The sequence below is a fragment of the Scophthalmus maximus genome, chromosome 5, assembly GCF_022379125.1.
Source record: "Scophthalmus maximus strain ysfricsl-2021 chromosome 5, ASM2237912v1, whole genome shotgun sequence".
NCBI classification, from domain to species: Eukaryota; Metazoa; Chordata; class Actinopteri; order Pleuronectiformes; family Scophthalmidae; genus Scophthalmus; species Scophthalmus maximus.
The window spans coordinates 5,549,010-5,574,749 of NC_061519.1; the positions used below are offsets into that span (position 1 = coordinate 5,549,010).

Here is a 25,740-nt window from a genome sequence, read left to right on the forward strand (position 1 = left end):
AATCTGTGGCTTGCTTACATGAAGCATGTGATACAACAAGCGGCAGAATGGATCAAGTGTGTACGGTTTGTGCAAATGACTGCAAACAGTTGCGTAACACTGGCGCACAATGGGTTCCGTAATACCTGCAGCCTGGTGGATAATCTCAAGATCATAATATCATGAAAAGACCGGGTTCTTCTATTCAGGGCCATGTTTGGGGTCGGGCACCTCTATCATAATGATGCTCAGGATGTTTCAGCACGAAAGCATTTCCCTTGTGTGGGCGCACAAATGATTCACTACACTTATAAATGTGTTTGGTTTATGTTGCACAAATACCTACAGCATATTGTTTTCTTTACCCAGTTGTTCCTGCGGTATGTATTCACGCCATCTTTTTCTGGGACACAACTTTAAAAGAAACGAATGCTTTGTGCCGCGTTCACTCTCCTACATTTGTGATTTTCCCCCCTCCCACCCCCGTCCTACAGTTCCCTGCCCATCATCTCTCCCATGCTGCCACACCCACTCCAAATTAATCACGTGTTGAATGATCGCATCCCTCCGTCCATGCTCACCTAGATCACTCAGCTAATGCGTTGACTCCCTGACACCTTAAATCTAACACTAATGACTAACGGCGTCATCAGCAGCCTGGTTAATGACCTCAGTTATCAGTGCCATAGATTAGGGCCACGCAGTTATACACCAAATGAGTTGTACACTGCGTATGATTGCGCGCTGTGAGGAATATCAGCGGCTCTCAGCGCTGTTGTTCTGATTTCATGAAATGGTAATGAATTGTTAATGGCACGATTACTCTGAGAGCAGAATAACTGTGGAAAATGGTCCTGGCATTATGGCTCCCACTGCTTTCCCTCCCCTCATGGAATAAAAGGTTATTTCAATGTGTCAATACCTCCACAGTCCATTTGTCTAGCTGTGATCCAATGAAGACTCTCATTACACATATGAGACCCAAAGATTCTGCCTTTGTGAGCCTCTTAGTGCAGCTATCATTTTTAAGAAATGTATTCTTTGTCCAATATTGGCACAGATGGATTTTACTTCTTGGAACATCTCAGCACGCTTTGCCAACAGAGTAAAACCGAATATTGACTTTTATGAATTGCTTTTTTTAATTATTATTTTTTTTAAAGTTGTAGTTGTTGGTGTAATGCATCAAACAAGTCCTCCAACTTGAACAACCATGTAGATTTGTCCCCAGCCACTGAGCGCCCCCCGATATATCAGCCCTTTGGGGGCAATCGTACTGGCCATTCATCATCTTAGGCACAACAAGAAACACAGTTGATTAACAGTCGTGGTGATCACAAGATCACAAGTAAAACAGGACACAAACAGTGGTCCTGCGTTTTGTCGACCCATCTCTCCTCCTAAAATGACATTTATTGTAAGTCGTTACAATAACACGTGACCATGGATTGTATTTAACTGCTTGTACGGACGACCCCGGCTGTTTTGTCTTCTTAAACTACAAGGTGTTTGTTCGCAAACAGGTTTTTCTATCACTATGACAACAATCTGTTGAGAAAGGTCTTTTCAAGAGCTTGGTGATGCATTCATCAAAACATATTTGGTGCACTAGAAAGTGAAACCATGTGAGCTGAAAGACACTGGAATACGTCACAGAGCTGAAGCAAAGCAGGTTTGTCACGACAAGTGACTTCCTTTAAATTCATTTCATTCTGTCATTTTCCTCATTTCTTATTGCAGCTTTAGTGGAAAATGGACCGTCATAAACGCAAGAAAATCGAATTTCAAGATATCCAGGTTACTCTTGCCAAAAAAATATCAGCATGGCTCTTATTAAACCCCAGACTGGCCAGACCCAGTCGAGTTCCCTCCAGCCCTCCCCACAAAGAGCCGTGATGGAAGTGAAGCTGAGAGGCTGACAGCAGAATGCTCACCTGAGCCTCCGTTTGTCAGCGGCGTCTTAATATTTCAGAGCTTTCCTCCAAAACCCAACCCTAGCAGTTTCTGCGGGTTGCTCACTGCAGGCAGCTCCAGCATGGGCTTACTTGGCTTTAATTAGAGAAGGAGGGCCCTTATCACAGGAGCAGCCGCAGCCGCAGTGGCACTAGGCACCAGGATCCTCCTCGAACGTTTTATCAGACCCTGGGCTGCTGGGTAACACTTGACTGGAGGTGTCAAACAGACTGGGGAGAAGTCCTGAGGGGTTGTGTATATCGGCTCTGGAAGATGTTTGTATTTGGGCCTTTGTGTTGAGGGGGTCGGCCAGGAGGCCTGTTTGGGGCTGGCATGCTTCCAATTACACAGTTGCATTATGTACAATGATCCATGCAAGTCCTCTTGGCATATGTGCACATGTCTGGGAGTGTGTCAGTACAGTAAAGTAGTCTTTACGTATCATGCTGCGTCTTTCGAGTTTGAGCCTCACTCCTCTCGAAAAAAGGATTTGGCAGTGTGCTCCAGCCATTTCTCGGTAGGAGGAGGAGTGCTGCTGCTAAAGTGTGACCAGGAAAGTGGCTAATGAAAAAGAATGTTTTGGCAGAGATGAAATTGAGTTTGCGATTGAGACAAGAGCTATTACATATTTATCCATTTTAATTTGCAATGGCACAAGCTATGACTCTATCACTGGCTGGCATGTTATGGGAAAGATTACAGGCAAAGGAGGGTTGAATCAATTATTTAGGCTAAAATGAAAAGTACAAAGGAGCAGTATCGCTGCCTGCAGCGGGCTTGGGAAATTAGGTCAGTTTCATAATATTCTAGTGGGATCTATGCTCGGCAGCTGCTGCGCTGAAGGAGGACTTCAGAGATGCCTTCCATGTTCGGAGGCTGATGAAAATCCACTGCTCGGCTGGAAAAATCATTTAGATCGATAGGAACTGTACCCTGTCACAGAGACGTTCAGCGGGGATAGCGGGTTTGGTTTTTCTGCAGGCACGAATGGTACATTGCAGCAAAATGGCAGAAAACGAGTGAATCGTTCTCTTTAGAAGGTTGTTCTAGTTCATCATTTTTCCGAATAATATAATGGTTGAAATATGTTTGAAACTGATTTTATTTTGGGACGGTCCACTGGATAGGTGAATTAGTTTAAACGTGAGTCAGAGGCTTTTTTTCATGTTTCTTTTGTTTATTTTCTTCAATAAATCTATCATCAAGACAATAGATGCCCTTTTCAAATTGAAGGGGATTCAGCATCACAAAGCTGGTCTGAGAATTTTTGGTCTCTGCTACTTTCCCTCTGTGGGCTGTCTCTGTGTACTGTGGCTGGAGTTTCAGAAGGACATGATGTGCCAGGGCCCGTCTGGACTCTCTGCTGTTTTAATGAGCGCTCTTGGACTGGATCAAGGCCCCGGGGCCGACCGGCTCTATCAGAGATGAGAGGCATCGGAGGCTGATTATCCCGCCATCAAGAGCTGGATCTTCCCTCGACCGGCGCTCTGCAGCTTGCGCTTCGAAACTCTGCAGTCTGTCAGCGGAGCATAGTCAATATCTGAGCACTTAATTACATTTATTTTGCTGTGTATGCTGGGCCGTGGAGTACACACCACTGCAGCATCTGCCAGGCGGGGGGCCCCCCGCAGTCCATGCATTTATGATTTAGAATTTTCTTTGTGATGTACACCCCACTGCTGCAGCGTGACATGAGGGGGAATAGTGGGTGTGGCGTGCATCTTCGGGTCAAGGAGAGCCCCAACCTCACCATCGGCAAAACCTTTGAACAACAGCAGCAGCGAGGCAGCCTTCGATCACTCTGTAGCCCCGGGATCAGACCTTGAAGCCGACATATGTTACTCCAGTGACAGAGAAAATGTCCCTGTTGGTATTGCAGATGAAAAAGTCAAAACTAAAGTTTATTGGGCAATGCTGATTTCAGTGACCGTATCCCCGACATATACAAAGGCATATGGTTTTCCCAAGTGTTCAAGTAAAGCATTTTTTTTTTTTAAAAGACACAAAGACTCCACACAAGTGGATTATATTGTTGGATTGTATATTGTTGTACTTGGTGAGGGGAAGTCTGTCCGTCCATTGCTGTCTATTACTGGCAAGGACTAAACAGAAGATATTAAAGTACACAAAGATGCCCGTTCTCTCATGGCACCTTGTTTAAGTTATAAGGTATAGAAAAATGAAGTCAGTGACGAAATGATGCCAAAATGTGACAAAGGGAAAGGTATGGTACTGTATTGCAAGACGGCAGCTCGTGGAGTCACAGCCCAAAGTACCGTAACATTTAGGCAGTTTTGTGCCACGTGCTCGATCTGATTTCATTACCCAGATGTTATGAGAGCACCAAATGAAAATATGTCTGGTATTCTAAAAGCAAGCTGAGCACATTGCGGCTGAGATGTTCAAAACATAGCAGTGATACAGGGTAAAAAATTGGGAACGGTCAGGACTGTTTCAAGGTCTCCAAAAAGCACATTATTGATAAATGGCAGACAAGCAAGAATCTGGCCAAATGAGATCTTTGCTTCTCTCATAGGGGAATTTCACAGCCCTTGAGAAACAGACCAAAATCCTCCCCAGTCACGGTGTATCGCTCCCTCCTTTCTGCAGAAATGCTCCGCGCATACCAAATGACATTTGGATGAGTTATGTGAGGATGAAAGTCTATTAAAGGTGGAGGAACACTTCAAAGTGTCTGTACTTTGTACAGCTGCAGACACTGCGATCACAAAGGTGATGAGCAGGTTCGACAGCATGCAGGAGGGGGCATGTCCACTAGAACTTTCAGCAAAATCCGACAAGTCCAAGTGAAAAACAACAGCCTCAACACACATCCCATAGAGGGGTTTATGTGGATTTTCTCAATTCAGATCTGGCGCACACGTTATAAAAGGACCACTGTATTCTACCAAGTGTGGCAGACGAAGCCACAGCCACTGAACTATCTGCGACTGTGACGGTCACAAGTGCCAAAAGATCTTTGTCAAAACCTACGTCGATGAGACAGGAGAGGAGCAGCGCGACACTTTCTCCTGTGTTCTGAACATGAACACACTCACAGTCTGTTTGCATTGCCATGGAAATTCAGAATGAGAGCACAAGGAGAAAAAGCCTCAACGAGGAACTAAAAAGAAAGACTTGCAAACAAAAGATCTCAGAACTTGGAGTTTAGTGTAAAGATAGGCCTCTTCTATAAACGTTGCACTTTTATCCCTTCATATGAAAAGGGCTCTTTTTCCCCCCAATTATTCATTAGGCTTAAAGGCAAAATGCAAAATTGGTAGGTCAAGAGGAAATATTGTACTTTTTGATTTGTACAATTGCAGTTTAGCCAAATACATTAACAACCCCAGACTAAATACATTGTGTACCATTATCCAAAAGCAATTAATAACAAAGAACCCATGCTCCCACATATCACAAACCATGGGACATTCTCTTTGTGTCACCCAACCTAATGTCCACCAGAGTACTGAAATATAGTCATTTTAATATGACAATATAATACAATGTGAGCATTATTAGCTTACTCACCAATCTAACAGAAACATGTGAGGACAGAGTGTCCTTTGGCAAGGCAGTTAACCCTCAACTGCGGATGAAACCGCGTGAATGGGCGAACGTGACTTGTACTGTGAAGTCCTTTGTGTGGTCGATAAGACTGGAAAATGCCGTCCATTTACCATTGACCGTCCTGTTTTGTTTCCATTTCTATCACTTCTTCGCCTCGACTGAAGTTAGCGCGCTGACCTTCTAGCCCCAGGCCCGTCGCATCCCTTTCTGATGGCAGCGTTCAGTCTGCCCCGGTGAGGAATCGTTTCTCTGAGGAGATCTTAACCTTTTGTCTCGTTAAAGCAATAACAACTTGCGCTCGTGACAATGACCATCACCGCCCAACCGCCAGAGAAACGACATAGTGCCCCTTTAATGCATTAAGGCAACGCTTCTGACCTCTCGTCCACTAAGTAAAATCAAGAAAAACACAAAAGGTCCAACACAACATGTCACATCACGGTGAGAAAAAAGCTTGGGAGCTTGAGTCCTGATTAGGAGACAGTGGATATAAGCCATGGATGGATAAATGAATGGATTCACAGGGTCAAGTCTTTTTTCCTTTTCTTAAAAAAATCTATTCAGCAGACTAAACCTCATTAAAAAGTATTCAACTTGTCAGGGCAGCCTGTAAAACACAGGCTGACCTGGAAACAGTGACTTAGTGTTCAAGGCTACAGGATCCCATGACTTAGACGGCGGCTTCGGCAGAGGAAGTTCACATCTTTGTTTTTTGTTTGCCTTTCCATTCGGACCCCACAAATCAGTCATGTGCTCCCAGAAGCTCTTTAAAAACATCAACGCGACATATACAATCGTGCGCCTCCGCCCCGGCGGGACAATGCCTGACATTGTTTGGATGTTGTTCCCGAAAGACCTTGATAGACAAAGAGACATCTATTAACGGGAGGGGAAATCATTAACACATTAGGGTTGTTATTGCTTTTTAATGAAGGATTTCACAATAGAGCGCCATCATTGTTTGTCTTTATTTTTAAATCGCAGTGCCCATTGCAATCACACTGCTCAAGCATGTTCGCTGCTGATTATGCACAGTGCCGAGTGCAGGGAGGTATCAACCATATTCCATCTTGCCGGTCCACCATAATGTACAGTAGCCCCAATATCTTATTTTTTTTTTTAGGAGTTATGATCAGCATTTTTTCCTCCTGTATTGATTTCTCCTCAAGCCTTGACACAGCTCATAATGAGTATCAGTGCCCGGTCTGATCTACATTATGTTAAATGGTTCTGCTGTGCTATACTGTTGGTGGTGTCTCAACAAGCTCTCTGGCCTGTCGCCAGTTTTCATTCACGTCATTTTATGGCTCAGCAAAAACACTCAGCACTTCTCCGAATGTGAGGAAGAGGAATGAGTTTTCTCCGTCTATGCAATGCAGCGAGCTGCAATCGGACTTGTTTGTGAAGCTCAGTGTTGCTGCAGTAAGGGCAGCCAATGGTTGTACCAATACCAATTTTGATTATTTTGATATTTTCTATTCATATAAATATTGTGTATTAGGTTTATTCCATGACATTAGATGCAAAGGCTGTTTCAGAGTCGCCTTTACCCGTTATTTATCAATATTCAATTTTACTGGCCCCACAAGTGCTCAAATTTACCAGAACAAAGATAATCCAAACATAATTCAAATTTTCACGTAATTAAATATCTTGCATGTGAAGCCTGTGTATGAATTAACTGAATACAGGAACTAAAAATGACAGAAACAGTAACAATACAGTTTCAAAGGAAAACCCGGATCTCACACACACACACACACACACACACACACACATTAAGACAGATTAGACCTCTTTATTGATGTCAACATTAGTTATGTTTGAGCGCAGCACAGTAAATATTTCAGCATTATAATTTTCGAAGGCATTGTGTTGTTGGGCTGTTATTATCCATCCTCCTCCTAACACCTTACGTGTCACGTTGATTTCTCATGTTACTCCTGCACAGAACAGGGCTGTATCAAATTTACAGGTTGAAGTGTGACGCATGAGAGGAGAGAGAAAAAATAAGAGGACACGGAGCGTTCCTTATCGAACACATCTTCTCTCACATCCCGTCAGTGCTCCTCAAATTTCTGCTGCCTTCTGACATAATCAAATGTTACAAGTCAAGACTGCTTAAACACGGGTGTGACTCGTGCTACGACAACGATTGGGAACATGGCACAAATTCAGCCTTGGGCCCCCTGAGTCATTTACTCCCCCCTCCGCCCTGACACCGTGGCTGAGTGACAGTAGGACTGGAGGTGTCTCGGCACTCGTGTCTGCACGGGAGAGGAAGATGGCACGCCTCTCCAGGCGTCTTGATGCGTTGTCATCCTGGTCTGCCCCAAAAACGATCAGCATGGGCACAGAGCCCGCTCAGCCCCCGGCAGTGGGATTTTAACGTCAGGAGAGAGTATGACAGAGGACGGTGTGGGTTTCAATGAATCAATCACGTGCTTTAATGAAATATTGCAGACTGATCCTCTCTCATCTTTGTTGCGGAATCTTACATCCTCAATGTCAGCTGGTAGTATGATCTCGGTGATTATTCAGTTCCGCCAGGATTTTGCGGCTTTTTGAAAAATTTGTTTGTCGAAACCAGCAGCACGCATCTATCACTTTGTGATTTACACAACACTGACATTGACACTGACCCTGCACATCTAATTCGACCAACCTTGATTCTTTGAGCACTTGCAAAAGATCGGAACGCGGCAGCCGCTGTCACGGTGATCTGTCTTGTCTGTTGGTCGGTCTCCGGGTGTGTTGCACAAAACCTTTGACCACCGCATTTGTGCAAAACAGCACGTTGCCTTACACCGACTTGTGGCATTAATGTGTGTTGGTAATGTGAGACGATCATGTCACATGTTGCTTTCAATTTGCAGAAAAAATTGCAGGCAACCGGACAAAATTGCAAGGTCATACTGAATTCACAGGGGGTCGTTGAATGTACGTTAATAGTTATCAAAATTAGCACATTTCTGTAAATAGTGGTAGATATTACTGACTCACTGTTCTCTACTTGTGCTACTTTTACACTGTCTTTTCACATGTCAGTGTTGTAACAATATTTTTTGGAATTTCAATACTTTTCCACTACAACTTACTTAATAATATATATGTGTATATATATTCTCATAATAAAAAACTTTCTGGTTGTGTTTACTGACAACCACTCTTTGAAATCATAGTCCTTTGAGCGCCGTCGGCCATCCACCTCCTCCATTAGAGGTTTTTTAGTGTCAAATGATAATGTTGCACAACCTCTGATGGAAGAGGACAGTTATGATCACACATCTACCAAACCTAGTCAGTGTTCTTCTCAGGAAAGTATGAATGAATGATTCTTGAAAAAAAAAACTTGAACATAGTAGCCAGTGTGTCCTGGATCAGTGCATATCCTATTGTGAACAGCAATACATCAGATAGTGATTAATTACAGATATACTAATCATCAGTTTATGCCTGATAATAGCCAAAAGTTTAACATGCTGATGACAGATCCATGTTTTTCCGTTTTTAAAATGCTGCAACTGTCACTGTCAGCGTTCAGCTTTTTCTGACAGTCAGAAAAGATGTCCACCGTCCCCCTCCAGAGTGTCGGCTCGGTCTCCTGTCGTACTTTCAGATTCTCGCAGGCATGTGAGGAGCTGAGATCAGCTCATAAATAACTAAATGTGAAACTCCGCCGTCACTCTCCCTCTCAATACTGCCCTAATAAATCAGTCAACCATTGATATGCATCACTCCCCTGACCGCAGACCGGGCCAATCAGCTGGCTGCAGCGCGGAGGGGCGAGGGCAGAACGTCAGGAGTCCGTCTGCTGGCTACAGTTGAGCCTGTAGGGCTCCAAGGAATCTGTATGCTGTGTGTCAGTATGAAATTTTAATGATGGCGGGTGGCTGGGCATGAGTGCTGAAACGTCTGTATTAGGAGCTGCAGCTCTTGGCAGGCCGGGAGTCCTCGGAGAGACAGATGTAGAACTCATCCAGGGGAGGAGAGCTTTGATCAGCTCCTCATATTTCCATATCGCTATACGCCAAATGCTCTCCCCGCTAAATGAAAGACAACACGGATTATGAGTCACTGGGCTCAAGCGGCAGAGCTGCACGGGCCTGCTTCTCCGACGGAAATAAATGAGACTGATGATCCGTTATGCTGTTTAGTTCATCCTGAGCCAATGCACCAGTATTTCCACCAACATTTGCACGTCTCCCCTGCACTATATCTCGGGTGGCAAAATAAAGACCTCGGTTAAAGATCGTGGTCATGGTTCAAAAAGGACTGTTGTGACAACCTTCTTATTTATTCTCTCCGTGCTCCCCAAGAGATTTTCCGACACCCCACCCACTTCTGACAACAACAGCTCCAAACAGATCCTGTTAAGGCGCGTGTCCACATAGCGCCAGCGTCCTTTATCGCTTGTTCCCAATTAGGCGAGAGCACATGTGGCCGCATGCAGCGCTGCAGTTTTTGTGAGGCTGCTCCAAGCCCCTTCAAGTTAAAAAAACGTCTGAACTTTTCAGGAAGGCCGCCAGTGTGGTCACTGTAGCTCCTTCTCTAGGGGATCGATCTGATTGGCCGGGAGCCAAGAAAAAAACGGACGAGCGGTCACTCCTGGCCGTCAATCCCGAGCTATGAGACTTGTCAGACGGAAAAGCCCATTTCTGTCGGCAGATTGGCCGCACACTGGATGTTGCCTTTGAGTGTTGTGCTTTGTTGTCATAGAAACAAAACCCATGTGCGGCAGTGAAACGCTGTATGGACACACACCCTAAAAAAGGTATTAGATAGTGACGTCCCAAACAAGACAGCAGTCAGTGAGAGGCTTCTACCTTTTGTACACTGCTAGTGAGAAAGGGAGAGGAGAGACATGTCTTGGGATCGGGGCAGCGGTCTTTGTCCGAGTGGCCCCTCGCCCGTTTTAAGCTACGGTGACGTCAACAAAAAAGGGAAGACTGCAATACAGTACGCCCCGACTTTCAATTCCAAAAGCCAGAACGCGCTTTGGCCTTTTCACAGACGGGGCCTCAGCTGGAGTGAAGTGGCGTGTCGCGAGCGAGAGAGCGAGTCCCTGGACGGCCACGGGTCACCACAGCTGCTGGTGGCGGAACTTCAGGAGGAGTGGAGAATGATCCCACTGGCAAGAATTACCCACTATCCCCAAATCAAATGATAACTTACATTATCGGTGTTTTTCCAATGGCAGCGGGTATTTTGGTCGGTGTTAGAACTCAGTCAATCTGAGGATGAGCTATGAAGAACCAAAATCAGAACACCATTTAACATCAATCTGCTTCTTACTGTATATAGAGAATATGTGTTCCACTGTATTGACAGTGTATACGGAGCACTTCATACGGTGGGCAGCGTGTGCTGTTGATTGTTTAGTCTTCTTGTCTGCTTCTTTGGCGCCGCAAACCCTATGTTTGATGAATGGAGCTCCTTTCTCTCTGCTGTGTTATATGTTAATCCCCTTCCCCCTGCCTGCCTGCCTGCCTGCCTGTTGTTTTTTTCACTTTGGCTCTGAGTTGATGCGCTACTCCTCAGGGCTCCGGCATGCATTGTGTGCTCCCGGCATCAGGGGATTCGGGGTAAAAAAACACAACATCAAATTGAGGGAGGAGGCGGAGGGAAGGAGACAGGGAGAGAGAGTCATGACAGCTGCGCGACCCCCAGCCCGTTCGCTGGAGCCGCAGTGGGGGTGTTTCAGCATCTTTGATCGTCCTCTATTACTCCTGCGCGCGCAAATATTAATCTGCATCACTTAGCGATGCTTTTGCGTCCTAATGGAATCGGATGGGAGGAAGATGTCTCCAGCTCCAATTTGTCCACGCTCTAAAACCTTCAAAAGGTTGTTTTTTTTCTTCCTTTTCTCCAATGTTCAACCCACCCCTCTTCGCCTGCCCGCACACAAACCCCCATCCGCCCCATTTGGCCCAATTTTCGCTGCATAACTGATCCATGACACTGTGGTGTTTGTTTGTTTGGCCTGTGATGATGGCCAAGATGATCACCAAATGAAGTGTGCTCGCTCACAGAATGAGGGGATTTACAGAGGCTTTGCGGCCTTCTTTCATATTATAAATGAAGCGTGAAAGTGAGTCAACAAACTCCAATTGTAAAACAAAGAGAAGACGTTAATGAGTTCTGTGGTCACTGGATGTCCTGCGGATATTTACGTAAAATGTGTGGAATCTGAGCGAGACATACTGTCCGCGATTATTACGACAAAACCACTGACGTCTTTACCGTGCGACTGTGAGGAGTGATAACATCAATTCAACTGTTAGACTATCAGACGTCACTTCCACTTCATTACACGAGATGCTCTTTGGTAAACGGGCGTAAAGTTGGTCCGATTTCATTCAATCACTTTTTCTGCATGAGACCTTCAAGTATCAAAGTTATGGAGAGTTGTGTTATTTTCACCGTCTTGTTTCACAATAATTATCCAGTTTTGAGATGTCTGCCAGGTTCGGAGGCTTTGAAGTCGACCTTGACTTGACTTGGATGCACACACACAGAATTAAAAAAAATGCTCCACACATGAGCCAACAGCAGCAGTCATTTATTTTCCCTACACCACATATTGATCATTCAACATCTGAACCAGTTACACTCATCAACATTCGTTCCTGAGGCAAATCCTCTGCTGATGACAAAAACTTTTGTCAAATATCCCTAGTGGCTCAAACTGTAGTAACGCTTCAATGCTGTCCCAAAAAATACATTTAGATTTCATCCTGAATGTCTTCAGCCATTGTGTTGGTTCCATCTACCATCGCTGGTGTTACTGGATTGTGTAAGGTTAGTCGACTGGATGTGCCATCATAAAGATATGAATTTAATAGTCCATTATTATTGTTGGTTTCTTCACAGCACACTGAAGCTGACTGGTGACGAGGAGCGTGCAGTGACTTGTTCTTCCTTCCTCTCAGTTAGTGATGAAATACTAGGCCAGTGCTTTGTCAAACATTTACGACTTGCAATTCATCCAACAGAGGCTTGATTCTGTGATTAGGTCTTTGGATTTCACTGTCCATTCTCAGCCCATGTCAGTCGTTTCTTTGGTCAATGATGGAATGCATGATACCCAACACCAGGTATCAGCTTCACCCCTGACCCTGGTGAAAGTCTCTGTCCCTTCCCCGCTCAGAGTTGCTCAGAGAAGTTTTCCAAATCACTGCTAAGCTCGGATTCCTCTCTGCTTTCTGAGAGTGTCCTCTCAGTGTTTGTGAATACAGCACCCGGATCTTCCCCCGTGAGAATCTGCTCTCTGCAGCTTCGGGGGGGATTTAGAGGAACTGCAGCAAGGAGGACAAATTGCTGGGCCTCTGAGCAGTTGTGACTAAAAAAGTGCTTTGACTGTTTGGTGACTTCCAGCAAGTCCTCCGACTCATACGACCGACGATGGCGTATGTGGTAACAACGACCATATCGACCGTTTCCTAAATTTGAGCCACGTGTGGTACGCCACAAATACTTTTTGCCTCAGTGCATTGTGGGGGTTTATTTGCTTTACCAACACATGGTCAATGAGCTTGTATTTTATTGTAAGCGTGAGGGTGACAGTTCAGGTATGGCAGAGAATTATCAGATCACTTTACAGAATATAAGGAAATCAACTTGACGAACTTACCAGGTCTCTAGTGGCCACGTACATAACGACCGCTAGAGGTCTGCGGTCTTTAAAACGACAGCATACGTCAAAATACGCTACTTCAAAAACGATCTACATGGTCGTTTATTTTCTCTCTTGGCTTCAGATCAGCAACATGACTTACACTCAGAGTCATGACAATAGAGAGTTGTTACTTTAAAACTTACCTAGTGATGATTTTCTTTCTCTGCAATGTTCTAAAACCTTTTGAGTGATTGCACTCAACGCTGAATTATTTTCGTTTAGTATACCTGACCGGCTCCTCCTCCTCACTCACCTGTCAGCTCTCTGGTTATTATATGGGTTTGTTCCTCATTGCTCTCTGCCAGAGTGACTTTGCACTGATCATGCTTTTATGGATTGATTTCCCCTCAGCCTGACCCTTTGTACTTGCCGTTTGCCTGCTTGGATTCTTTTTTTCATCCTTGCTTTGTTTTTTTTCCCCTAAGTAAAGCCTCTTGACTTTTACATCTGCCTCGAGAGCCGTGCTCTCAGGTCCCTTTTTCTGAGAACTGTGACGTTCTCTGTTTTGCAACACAAACTTTATCCCGTCAAAGTTTCCAGATGGACCACATCACCCCTCCCACCAACTTCCATTTTCTGTCGCTCAGTGAGAGAAGGAACTGTTCAGATGGAAAGGCAAATAGAGACTTGCTCCTGCAGCCAAAGTATGACAAAGCACTATTATTATTCCATTAGACATTTCCTCCCTCGTTATTTGTGTTAGACCTCTGCTCCAACAGAGCAACTCGTCTCCACTCCATCATCCTGTTGTCATGTCAGGCCTTTCGCTTTTAATCTAGAACCCTGAACATTATTGTCATTTGAAGTATAGTATTGTTGAGTGTCACACACACACACACACACACACACACACACACACACACACACACACACACACACACACACACACACACACACACACACACACACACACACACACACACACACACACACACACACACACACACACACACACACACATACCAAGGCAAGCTCAGAAAAAGAAGTTCTCAGCTGCTTTTTAAAGACATCAACAGAACCCGAATATCTTGTGTCCATCATAAGGGCGTTCCATTATGTCGGAACCTTGACTTCAAATGCTTGATCACCCCTCTTTTATAATCTAGTGATGTAGGGAACCTGAAAGCCCTGGTCAGAAGACCCAGTGACCTGCTGTGTGAGGAAGAAGAAGGTCAGAGACGTACACTGAGTTAAACATCTAAAGTTCTAAAGACGTCCATGGTTGAGTCACAGCTGGTGACTTCTCACCCATTTCTCACAATAAATTCAAAAAACACAAGTTAACAAACACAACCAAGTGTATTTTTCAACCACATAGGTGAAGTGGCTCCAGGGACGACAATGGAAGTTTGCTTGGCGGACTACTTTGGTCCCGACTGAAACGTCTCGACACCATGAGATGGATGAAAGTTTGAACAGACATTTATTATTTATACTCATAAATGTCGAATCCCTGACCCTTCCTCTGGCGCCTTCGTAAGGTTGACATTTTCAGTTCACAGTGAAAATTGTAAACAAATATTGAATGGATTTATTGGAAATTTGGCTCTTCAGCATCCACATGAAGGCAATAACTAAGTCATCAATGTTTAATCTCAAACAAATAGCAAGGATTAAAGGTTTACTTACCAGACAAGATTCAGATGAACCCACTGATGCTCTCAGTTACCACACACGTGGTCGACAGTAACTCCTGCCCGGTCTTTCCAAAAAGACGTTTAAACAAGTTGAGCTGATTCAGACCTCCGCTGCCAAGAGAACCAAGAGACCGGACCACCTCAGTCCTGTTCTTACATCTCCACACAGGATTCCAGTGACTTGTAGAATGGATTCCTGCAGCTGGTTTACACACAACTCAACAGACATAGATACATTTCTGAACTCCTTGAAGAAGATACCGCCAGCAGGGCGCAGCCTGGCAGAACCTCGAGTCAGAACCAAGCGGAGTGTAGCTATTAGCTACTATGCTGCACACGGATGGAACCCACTTTCTGATGACCTCACATGTCCCCCTCATATGAACCATCTTTTGAATTCAATTGCTGTTCTCCTGGGCCTCTGATGAATTGGTTGGTCTTGTACACTTATATTTCCATAGAAATGTCTATCGATAGATACAGTAGATAGATAGATAAATGTTTGTGGTCTTATTTGTTTGTGTCTACTTGTGTTTTAAAGGAATTTCTTTCCATTACATCTACTTCTCGAACCTGGTTTTATTTTATTTATTCTGGTCGTCCCCAAAAATCCATTCTGGTACCACACATCACGTGCAGATGTGGGAGCCAGTTGTGTAGGCCCTCTGAACCCGACTGCCGCATCATCCGGAGTTTAGCTCGGTTGGTAAAGCACAGATTTAGCATGACACAGATCCCAGCCTCTAATCCCAAAGCGAGGCGGTTTAATACCAAGCTGCGTGCGGCTTATCACTAAATACTGCGCTTGTTTCACTGCCACTCAGTGGCCATCAGTTTGACTGACTCTGACGAGGAGATAGTTTGCTCGGCTTCTTCCCTTCTCTTCTTTTCCCGCTGCCTGATGTGTCTAAGCTCCATAATGGGCGCTATAATGTCACACAAAGTTATAAGACTGAGCTGAAGAAACGAAACTACTTCTGTCACATTTCTCACATTCCAGAGAGTAAACTAAGAAGCACACTTACAGGTACACATTACAGGAAGGTTCTTCTCTGTCCGAAGCTTCGAAACTGACTGGTGATGTCGTGAACATCTTTTAACCTGTTCATCAGATGGAACATGAGTTCCGTCATCGCGGAACATGAGTTATTATATTTGACAAATGCATCTCTATTGCTGTTTAGCACCAGGAATGATTTTAACTAACTGTTCAACTGCCACGCATGGGTGGAATTTAAAATACAGTTTCCTGTGCAGCCCATAATATGTTGTCCAGAGGTTGATGTGGCCACTTGACCTTTTTGCACTGCCCTTTAGAAGAAACACCTTGCAAATGTATGTCTCTGTCCGCCCGTCAGTTGGCAGCCCATCCCGTGAATGTGACTTGCTGCTCGAGTGGTCGATAAGACTCAAGCACTATATAAACACAGTAATTCGCCATTTAAAGACTCAAACTAAATTTAAATCAGGTGCCAAAATCAACACAGGTTCATAGTGACTTCAGACACAACAGGACTGTGTTCATTTTAGCCGTCTCTGGTGTGTGCACGCCATCCACCGCGGCAGCCTCCTGGCGACTCTGCTGCATCTATAATCTGCTTGTCATGCATCGCCACACTCCTCAAGTAAAGTGTAACTTAAACAGTTTCTCAGACTTGAGAAAGTTCTGCTGCTGAGCTCCTGAGCAGGCAGAGCTAATTGGACGGGTAGAGCTTAATCGGGACAACAGCGCTATTGAGGACAAGGCCATTCCATGCAAAGCAGACAACAGGATACTGAGCGGGAACAGGAAGCAAAAGACAGAGCCTGGCGACTGTTGCCAGCACCGCTCGTACAAGCAAGGTGATGTGCCGAGCCGGTCGCTGGCCTCGGGGTGTGAGCGCGGCTCTTCCTACTTGAGCACACATTAGCGCTTCTTGCAAATGCATAGAGCTGAGATTAAAAGAAAAGCTGAGCTTGTAGATCTGCGAGTGTGAGGCGGGAGGAGAGAGGTCCTCTTTCCTCTGCAGCGAAATGAAACCATACGGTTGAGCCTGGCCTGCCGGGGTGGCTGGAGGTTTATGAGAACAGCCGAGGATGTAGCAGTGATGGCCTTTCTTTAAGTTTTTCTCTTCAAATCTAAAAGGGGGCTTATGTTAACATGCTGCGCGTCCCCTCTTTATTTGTACCCTATCAGGCGCCGTGCTTTCCTGAGCCTGTTTTTCTTCCAAAGCCCACTAATTACACCATTATGTAAAGACCCCGTCTGTTGGCCCCGGCGAAATGAGAAAAACAACACTCAGCATATTGGTTGTCAGAGACCCATCGGAAGCTCTGTTTGCCTGTCAGCTGTTTTTGACTGACGGACAGGAGAATATTTTTCGAGTCGTGGTGACACTGATGAAAAAAACCTCATACTGTATTATATTAAAGAGTATTTTCTATTGGGCAAAAGCTGGAAAATATGTCATGATTAGCAGTTAGAGCGTCTGACTGAATGCAGCTTCCATGTTGTTCCAAAGCCAGCCAGCGATAAAGCTGACAGGTCACATAGAAGGGACTCGTTTAGAGCCCTAATCCGCATATGGTGGACTGGACCAGTTCTTTCTTCAGATTTAAACCCATAATGTAGTATATTCATACATCGTATGTCTGACAAAATAGACCTGACTCAGAATTATGTTCAAGTAAATCTAACAAACACAAAGTTATGTGACTTTGCCCCGAGTATTGTACCGCTTTTATTTTGGTATGTTTTCCCAAGGGGCCCCAATTGTGCGGCTCCTCAGTGGGTAGAAATTCTTCCGGAATTTGCTATAATTGCAATGATTCAAAATTATGGTGGGACATCATCTGGTTTGCTCAAAACCCCAAGGTGGAGAATGAGTGCAAACTGAATTTTAGAATATCACATATGCAGTAAATGGGAAGGCACAAATGACACAAATTTGTCCCGGGCTGTGTGAAATGAAGTCAAAATGTGAGTGCACATGTTGAAAATATATATATATATATAATTGATATATTGGCTGTTGGTGACTAATAAACATGCTAAAAGTCTACGGTTCATATTAGCCATTAAACCAAAACATTCCCTTGACTAGTTAGAAAGAGTGCCGGCATCATTCTTTCAATTCCCAAGGCTGCTGCAAACACAAAAGCCAAAACAGCTGAAAGATTATCACTTGTCCAAAACTAAAAATTGTACATAAAGCACAAGTAGCTGGATGCAGTAGGGGACGACAACTGTGCGACTGCTGCGGTTGTATAGTTAGGGAACATTTGTTTTCCTAATCTTGAGCAACTTGTCAGAGGGCTCACTAATTCAAACGATTCCATCTCAGTTCATATAGGTACATTCATTTCATTGGATTTATACAGAGAAAGACAGCCCACAACTGCTCGCAATAATTTGTCCCAGTACCTGCTCTCCAGGCGGTCACTGTATTTGGAATTATGCTGGTCGACATCAAAGACTAATAATTATACTACTGAATTCAGCACTTACTTCCTGAAGTGTCCTAAAATGTATCCTCCTTGCCGTCTGCTTGTAGGTCGTCACAATGCCGTTAAAACACAAAATCACGGACACCGTGTTCACTGTTCATGTCTTGTGGCCCTTGTGGCGTACGGCACGCGTACCTGCACGCATCACACCGCGGGCAGGAGCGAACGGCTGCTTGTGATGGTAGGCCTGCATCCTTCAGAAGTTATCGCCACAGCCACACATGCATATGTGTGTGTCCTGGGGAGACAGTGGCTATGGTTGGTTAGTCACACTTAGCATGATTAAGAGCAGCTTTCAGACTCCCCCCCCCCCCACAATGTGCTTCTGTGCGGAGATAAAAAAAAAACACCCAGAGGAACAGACTCAGGTTGGACACCTCTCTCAGCCGCTCGGGCGTGCAGGTATCTGTGTCTGTGGATGTGGGCTCACTGCAAAACGGGTCCATCTTCATCATGTAAAATATATGCTTCAGCCCTGAATGTTTTCCAAGCGCAGGGCAGTTTGGACCTTCCTTCCATGCAGCAGTGTGTTTCTGTTCATTTCAGTGAGTTGGGGTAACAAGATTGCTCATTTGAAACTTTAGATAGAAAAAAAGATCACGATGAAGATTTAGTTGGTTTGATTTGTTGGGCTAAAGATTTGTCATGCTGCATTCAGCAAAATTTCGGGGGAAAAGCATTTTGTTCCAGTGAAATCGCTGCAGTGAGACAATTTGTTTGTAGGGCCTTGGGATTTTTGTCTTAACTAATTGATAGTTAACTTAATTTGTAATTTCTCTCTTTTGGGATGACCTTATTCATCAAATTTGTCAAATGTCAACTTGTGTTAAAAATGTGTTGTGTCCCAAAAAAAGAAAAAAAATAGAGAAAGCTGAACATTACAAATTATATATTTCTTTTCATTCATTTGCCAAAAGGTTACTGATTTAAAAATGTTTTTGGGCTACTTGCAGAACTCGGAAATTGCTAATCAGCCCGTGAAAGGAGTTGTATGTCTTCTGTGGAAAATCGAGTTTTGAAACGGAAGGGGCTATTTCCGACCCAGAAGTAAAAAGTCCCGTTGGTTCTTTTTCCCACAGAAAAGCGTATGTGACTCGAGATTTGAGCACTTCTGAGGTTTGGACTGACATGACCCTCTCCTGGCTGAATTACCAGCGCAGGAGAAGTCCGTCTGTCTCAGAAAATATATTTATCCTTTAGATTCTTTGGAAAAACAAGTCAAAGGTACAAGATAATGCAGATGCTTCAGATGAATCGGGTCAATTGCAGATTTAGTCAGAGTGTTTTGAATTTGCTCCATCTCCCATTCATGTTTCGTCTCCCCAGGAACAGGGGGAAGGCTCATCTGAAGAAAAATAAGGTTTTGATTGAATTATGTTCCCGACACACATTAAAAGGTTACAAACCAGGATTTGAACCACTGTTTTGAGCATCTGCCTCTCCCTCCAGGTGCACGACTAAATTACTGGAGTAAATGGACTGCGTTTATATCAAGCCTCTCTAGTCTCAACGACCGCTCAATGGGCTTTATACTATGAGTCACATATACCCCATTAACACACACACATTCACACAGCACTTCTATAAGCCGTGTCTTTCTATCACCCATCATTCAAACACTGCCGGCGCAACCGCCAGGGGCAATTTAAGGTTCACTGTCTTGCCCGAGGACCGGGCATCGATCACGACCTTTGGGTTTTAGTGGACGACCCGCTATTGTCACGGAGCCACGGCACGAGTTTGTTTATTGTAATTACTTTGCTCTGTTGTGCTACAATCATCAGTTAATGAATAGACTTACAGTATAAGGTAATGAGTACAATATCTGTGATATGTGATATGTGATATTTGTCTGTGTGTTTCGTATGTGCAACGTCTTTGTCTGCTACAGTGGGTGCGTGTGAATTAATAAAGCAAGTTGTTCTCTGGTGTCTCTGCAACAACTGATACTCACAACGGGCCGCGAGACTCCCAGCTGGAGCAGCTCCATGTTCAACATGAAACAGCCCGGACCCCCCCCCGTCTATAACGCCGAGAAGCTCCCTTCATGTAGCATGATGAATAATGCACTTCGAGGGGGTGAGAAAGAAAAAAGGAGGAACTCTTCATAGCTCCTGCATGAATAATGGAGGTAATGTGTTTGTGCAGTTTGTCTGATTAGCTGCGAGCCTGACACATACCTTGTCCCTTAAGGGGGCAGGGGCTGCTCGTCTTGATTTCCAATTTTTTCACCTGGAAAATTATGCAGAGATTACTTTGCAATTGATCCCGGCGTGACAGATGTAGAATCAATTGTTGTCGGGCTGTTGTCAAGCCGCTCCAGCCTCTGACGGATGATACCGTCGATACCTGCTATTGCCACTCGGGTCTATTGACCTTTCTCTGAGGCGTGTTAGCACCAGTTGGCCCAGTTGTTATGGCGGTGATCCAGATGCCATGGGGTCGGCGTCAGCGGAGCAGCCATCTATCGGGGGGGAGCAGAGAGCTGCTAAACCGAAGGGAGGCACAAAAGAGCCCAATAAACAGGATGTACAGATACAGGTGTACAGTAGAGACATTTTCACGGCTGATACACTGTGAAAAATGTCTCTGGATCGTTTCGAATCCAGCTCAGAACCAGCTAAGAAAACCTCTGACAAAACCAATCTGCTCTAAATCAGAACTGGGGTTTGTAGTTATGGCAAGTAAACTATAGGTCAGGACAACTAACGTGTGTGGTTCAGGCTAGAGGAAGATTGTTGTCGATTAATATGTAATCATGCCCCTTGTTTGTGTTCTGTGCGTCTCTGTACATGATTTGTGCCCATTTGCAGTCACTTTTCACCCCTTTGTGGCAAGAGTGGCCAAGAGTCACTCCCTCACGTATGAAATCATTTCGAATTTGAACTGCACAGAGTTGCTTCGGACCATGCATTGGAGCGGTGGGCCTGTTTTCACTTCACAACCGAACCAGTGTCCAGTGTCCGTTCTGTTGCAACCGTAGCCACACCCAGCGGTGATGTCACTCTGCACTGACACTCTGAGGAACATTTGTCCTTGTCGAGGAACAAATCTGAACCAAAAATACATGAGCATTATTAAAATGAGGGAGTTACATGTTCTCCAAGCATCCAAAGCAACGACATTTTTCCTGACAACAGTTCATGAAGAGTGTTATGTGACAGAAAGACTAAATAATGAAAAAAACACAGAGAAGAAGAATTCTACAGAACAATAATGTTTGTTTCTCCTCCATAATCATGGATGTGCCATATGATCAGATGCCGCTGCAGAGTCAACTATAAATACGGCCTGCTCACATTGGATTTGATGTTTTACATTTATCTGATCACATGTCTCATATCACACATACTGATCAAGTGCTACACAGAAAGTGAACGCCGGGACTGAAGTTCAAAAGGCAAACTCACCGCGCTGTGTGAACCGCACTATGTGAACCGCACGGCAGAACGTACGAGTGGCCCTTATCAAACTCTCGTTCCCACATGCACCAACGTGTCGTTTTTTCCAACGTCTCCTATTTTTATTCCGCTCACGTTCTGCGGCCGCGGCTGCCATCAGCTTTCGACTCCGCTGAGGAAGCAGCAGCTACATTTCTAAATTAAGCCTCATGAATTATTCTCGCGTTGCCCCTTGTTCCTCGCTACAGTGGAAGGCAGGACGTTTTCTGAGAGGAGCTTGTTTTGAAGTCGTAGGACCAAAGATGCGCGTACAGTACACAGTACAGTACAGACAGTACAGAAGACACAACAACAACCGAGTGACTCGCACCAGACTTTATGAAGTTATGTCACAGTATAAACATTTCACCTCTGTATGGCGCCCTCCTCCACCTCCATTATCTGTAACAAGTGAAAAACATTGCAGCAACATCATCATCCGTCGTTAAGATGTTTTCCTATGAAGTTCCAACATCTACTTATTAAGTGTCAATCTGGAGGCTTTCTTAACCGCTATCATAAAGCATTAGCAGGCCTCGGATAATTTCTAATTGGAAAATTTGTGCAAATTTTTGAGTGAATAAATGATACTCGCCTGGCGAACGGATAAACAAGGAAGGAACGGATGACGTGGCTTAAGTGCTTCTTCTGTGCAAAAAGGCACTCACTACTTTCGGGAGCAATTAGGAATAATTTCATTACAATGGTACAGTTATTCTTAGACTGGAGAGGCTGTTTGCTTATTGGGAGCTGCAAAGCATTGCCATGACTACAGGTACATACTTAATAAAGCACAGTACAGACTTTGCTCTGTTATTGCTTTTCCATTCATGGTCTCGATTAATTGGTGCTTTTAGTCAGAAACACATGAAGGTTTACATTGATCCGTCTGTTTACCCTTAACTACACAAACTTCAAATCAATGTTAACAAATTAAGTTTGTATTTGCTTTGTAGGATTATTTTAGGAAAGTTTTAATTCATCAACCTGTTCTAGATGTGCGCACACACGCCTTAATACAAAGCACGTGGCAGAGTTTAATTAATTTAATTTTCTTTTAAAAGGATCATTTCCGCTTCTTTCATTTTGAGTTTCATTTTCACAGCTAAGTTTCTCATTTCTATCAGTAGAAGTAACATTATTAAGAGCTGAGATCTGCTAATGTGGTGACTCTGTTGAAAAGGAGAGGCAAGAAACTCTCAGGAAAACTGTTGCTCACTTGGAAATCCTGTTTTCCCCAATGTATTTACATTCATGTCAGAGAAACTAGGCTCACAGCATATCATCATTACATAGTAAATAAGTCATGTGAGGACATAGCAGTTATTAAAAGACGAGAATAAGGAATGAAAATACAATAAAAAGTGATTTACAGAATATGAGGTCATGTTTTGTGAGGTTCTAGGCATAACTGTCTTCCACTCGTATTGGCTGATGGTAAAAATCTAGGACGGGTGCCAAATATTAATAAATCTCCCCCTCATCGTCTCTAATGATTGCACTTATCATTTCATTAAGCAAAACACTTAAATTATCCCTGTACCAGTGTGTTACTGTGGGTGGGATATTTAGTCCAGCAAGTGTTGAATGATTATGCGAGGGTGCTACTTTTGTAACAGTAGTCCTTAATCGTTTTTTTATTTTGGATCTTTGAGATCTTGCTCAGCTCTTGAGCTACACAACTTCCAGCATCTGGCGATCTGATTCCACGCCCAGAAAGAGTGAATACGAGTCCCAGAATCTGTTTTACACTTACAGCAAATGGGAGAGATGCTTTGAGGAGTTTTGTGTAGAGTAACAGAGGCTTCGTGAAGCCTACGTAATATTTTCTATTGAATGTCTAGAAGCCAAGTGAAGGTCGATTGCATCAGATCTACCGCCGCCTGCCAAACCTCTTCATTGCATTCATTATCCAGGTCATGCTCGCATTTTTCTTTTGGCATCGCTGTAGATGGGGGTGTACTCTACAGGTTGTATAGGTGAAATAATAAAAAAATATGAAGAAAAAAAACCGGAACTATAGGAACATTACATTTGTTTTGAAGCTGCTGAAGACAACATGAAGAATCCATGTATTCATTCCATGCAAACCTTCACATAAAGTGCTCGACAAACTCTAGCAAAATGTTTGGACCGACCGCGTGTCTTGCTGTGTCAGACTTTGTTGAAGTGCGGAAATGAAGAAAATCACAAAAATACAATCATCACTGAAATGTGCCATACTTCAGCCACTATCCCACACATCAGTGAACACTCTGATTGGCTGAGTACAGATCAACTCTCAGACGAACTGTCAATGCAAAGGAATTTAATTTGATTCAATTTCTGCTGCAACACATTTCCGGAAAATTCAAATTTTGGGCCTGTGAAATTTGTTCTTGTTGAGACAGAAGATGAAACTATTGCGGTCGTAACAACTTTCCCATGGTTATTAAAATCCTTCCTCATAGACCACTCTGCCGTGCAGCGTTCTGGTGTCTGAGACGCCTTCAAACTCATGGATTATTCACATGATGCTTTCCGTATCCCCTCTTGTTTGTTAGAAAAGAAAAAGTTTCAAGACTTTAGATTGATCATGCGCCTAGAAATGAGAGCAGAAGTTTCTGAACGTGTGTGTGTGTGTGTGTTGCCCTTCTCGATTAAACAGTTAGAGTAATGTGTGTGTGACAGCAGGGAACCCCGGGGAGATGAGGTGGCTGAAGCCAAACAAGCAGCAGCTCGCCTTCCACTGGAAACTGTAGCATCTCACATCTCCTACTGCTATACTGCCTGTTGCTGAGACAGAAAAGATCAGAAAGCCCTCCGCTGATTACATTGGATGGAGGAAGTGAGAACAATATTTGTACATTGACAACTAGAACTTGACTACAGTATATACTATAGCAACCATACTGGAAAAAGTGTGTGCAGTATGGATAAACACAACCGTATGTAAGGCACCTTAATAGACTAAAAATAAACATGAACAACGAGCAAATGTTAATACCATGTCCCTGTCCCTCTGTCACCTCTCCCCTGGCCTCCTCAGTCGCAGCATGCAACGCAGAGATAAGACACTATCTGGCTGCGATAATTACAACGCGTGGTTGCAGATCACTTTAATGGCCCCTCGGAGCCTTATGAGCACCATTGTACTGTAGCAGTTCATAACCCAGCATTCAGCACAGGGGAATGCTCCGACTCAGCTCCGCCCCGCTCGTCGTCAGACAGCAGCGTCTGGGCATGAGTGGGCTCAGGGTGTATGTCTACGGTGAAAAATGAAATGGAATAATCAATGGAGTGGATGCTGAATCAGGAGGACTGTTCGCCACAACAGATCAACAGGTTCATAGTATGGCATCCCAGGATAGTCTGCCTATCTCCTGGAGAGAGACTTCGGCTGCTCACTGATTGTTTCGGCTTGCCATAGATAAGATGGCCTTGCTTGGTGCCTGAGAACCAAGAGTTTCTCAGAGAGGCTAGACAAAATTCCATGACAAAAAGGGCTGCAGCTGCTTTTTGAGAATCAATCTCTGCAGGGAATAATTTGGACAATGCCTAAAGCCTTGGAAATTGCCAGTTTCAGGGCTGAACGAAGCAATGCGGTTTTAGTGGACGTGGAAGGCTTGAAGGTCTCACTTGCCTCTGCAACATGGTCAAGCACTTGTTGCAATTGATTACAACCAACCAGGCATTAAAAGGTAAATGGAGGAAAATGTATTCTTTATCGATTCTCTGTGAAGTAGTAGAAAGTACAACAAGAAAGTAAAGCCTTAAAAAATGTTTTCCACATGCTCGTACTTTATTGTTCTAATTGAATTGATAACTGTGCTCGTGCTTCATGGTAACTTTATGATTCTTAAAGATCTTTTCCAAAATACTCAAACTCCAAATCCTGGATCACCTCCAAGAAGCGTGGTATAAAAAGCAGACAGCATTTTGGCCCCAGGACTTGGCCTCCATTAAAGCCATCAAGGACCTTTACGAAGAAGAAGAAATGGAAAGCACAGACATG

The 25,740-nt window shown here is 44.1% G+C and overlaps 1 protein-coding gene across 1 annotated transcript in view; it reads left to right on the forward strand.

The window, feature by feature from the left end:
• LOC118311381 (retinoic acid receptor beta-like) overlaps positions 1-25,740 on the forward strand; it is a 137,355-nt gene that overhangs the window by 22,015 nt on the left and 89,600 nt on the right. The gene's annotated exons all lie outside the window — the stretch shown is intronic.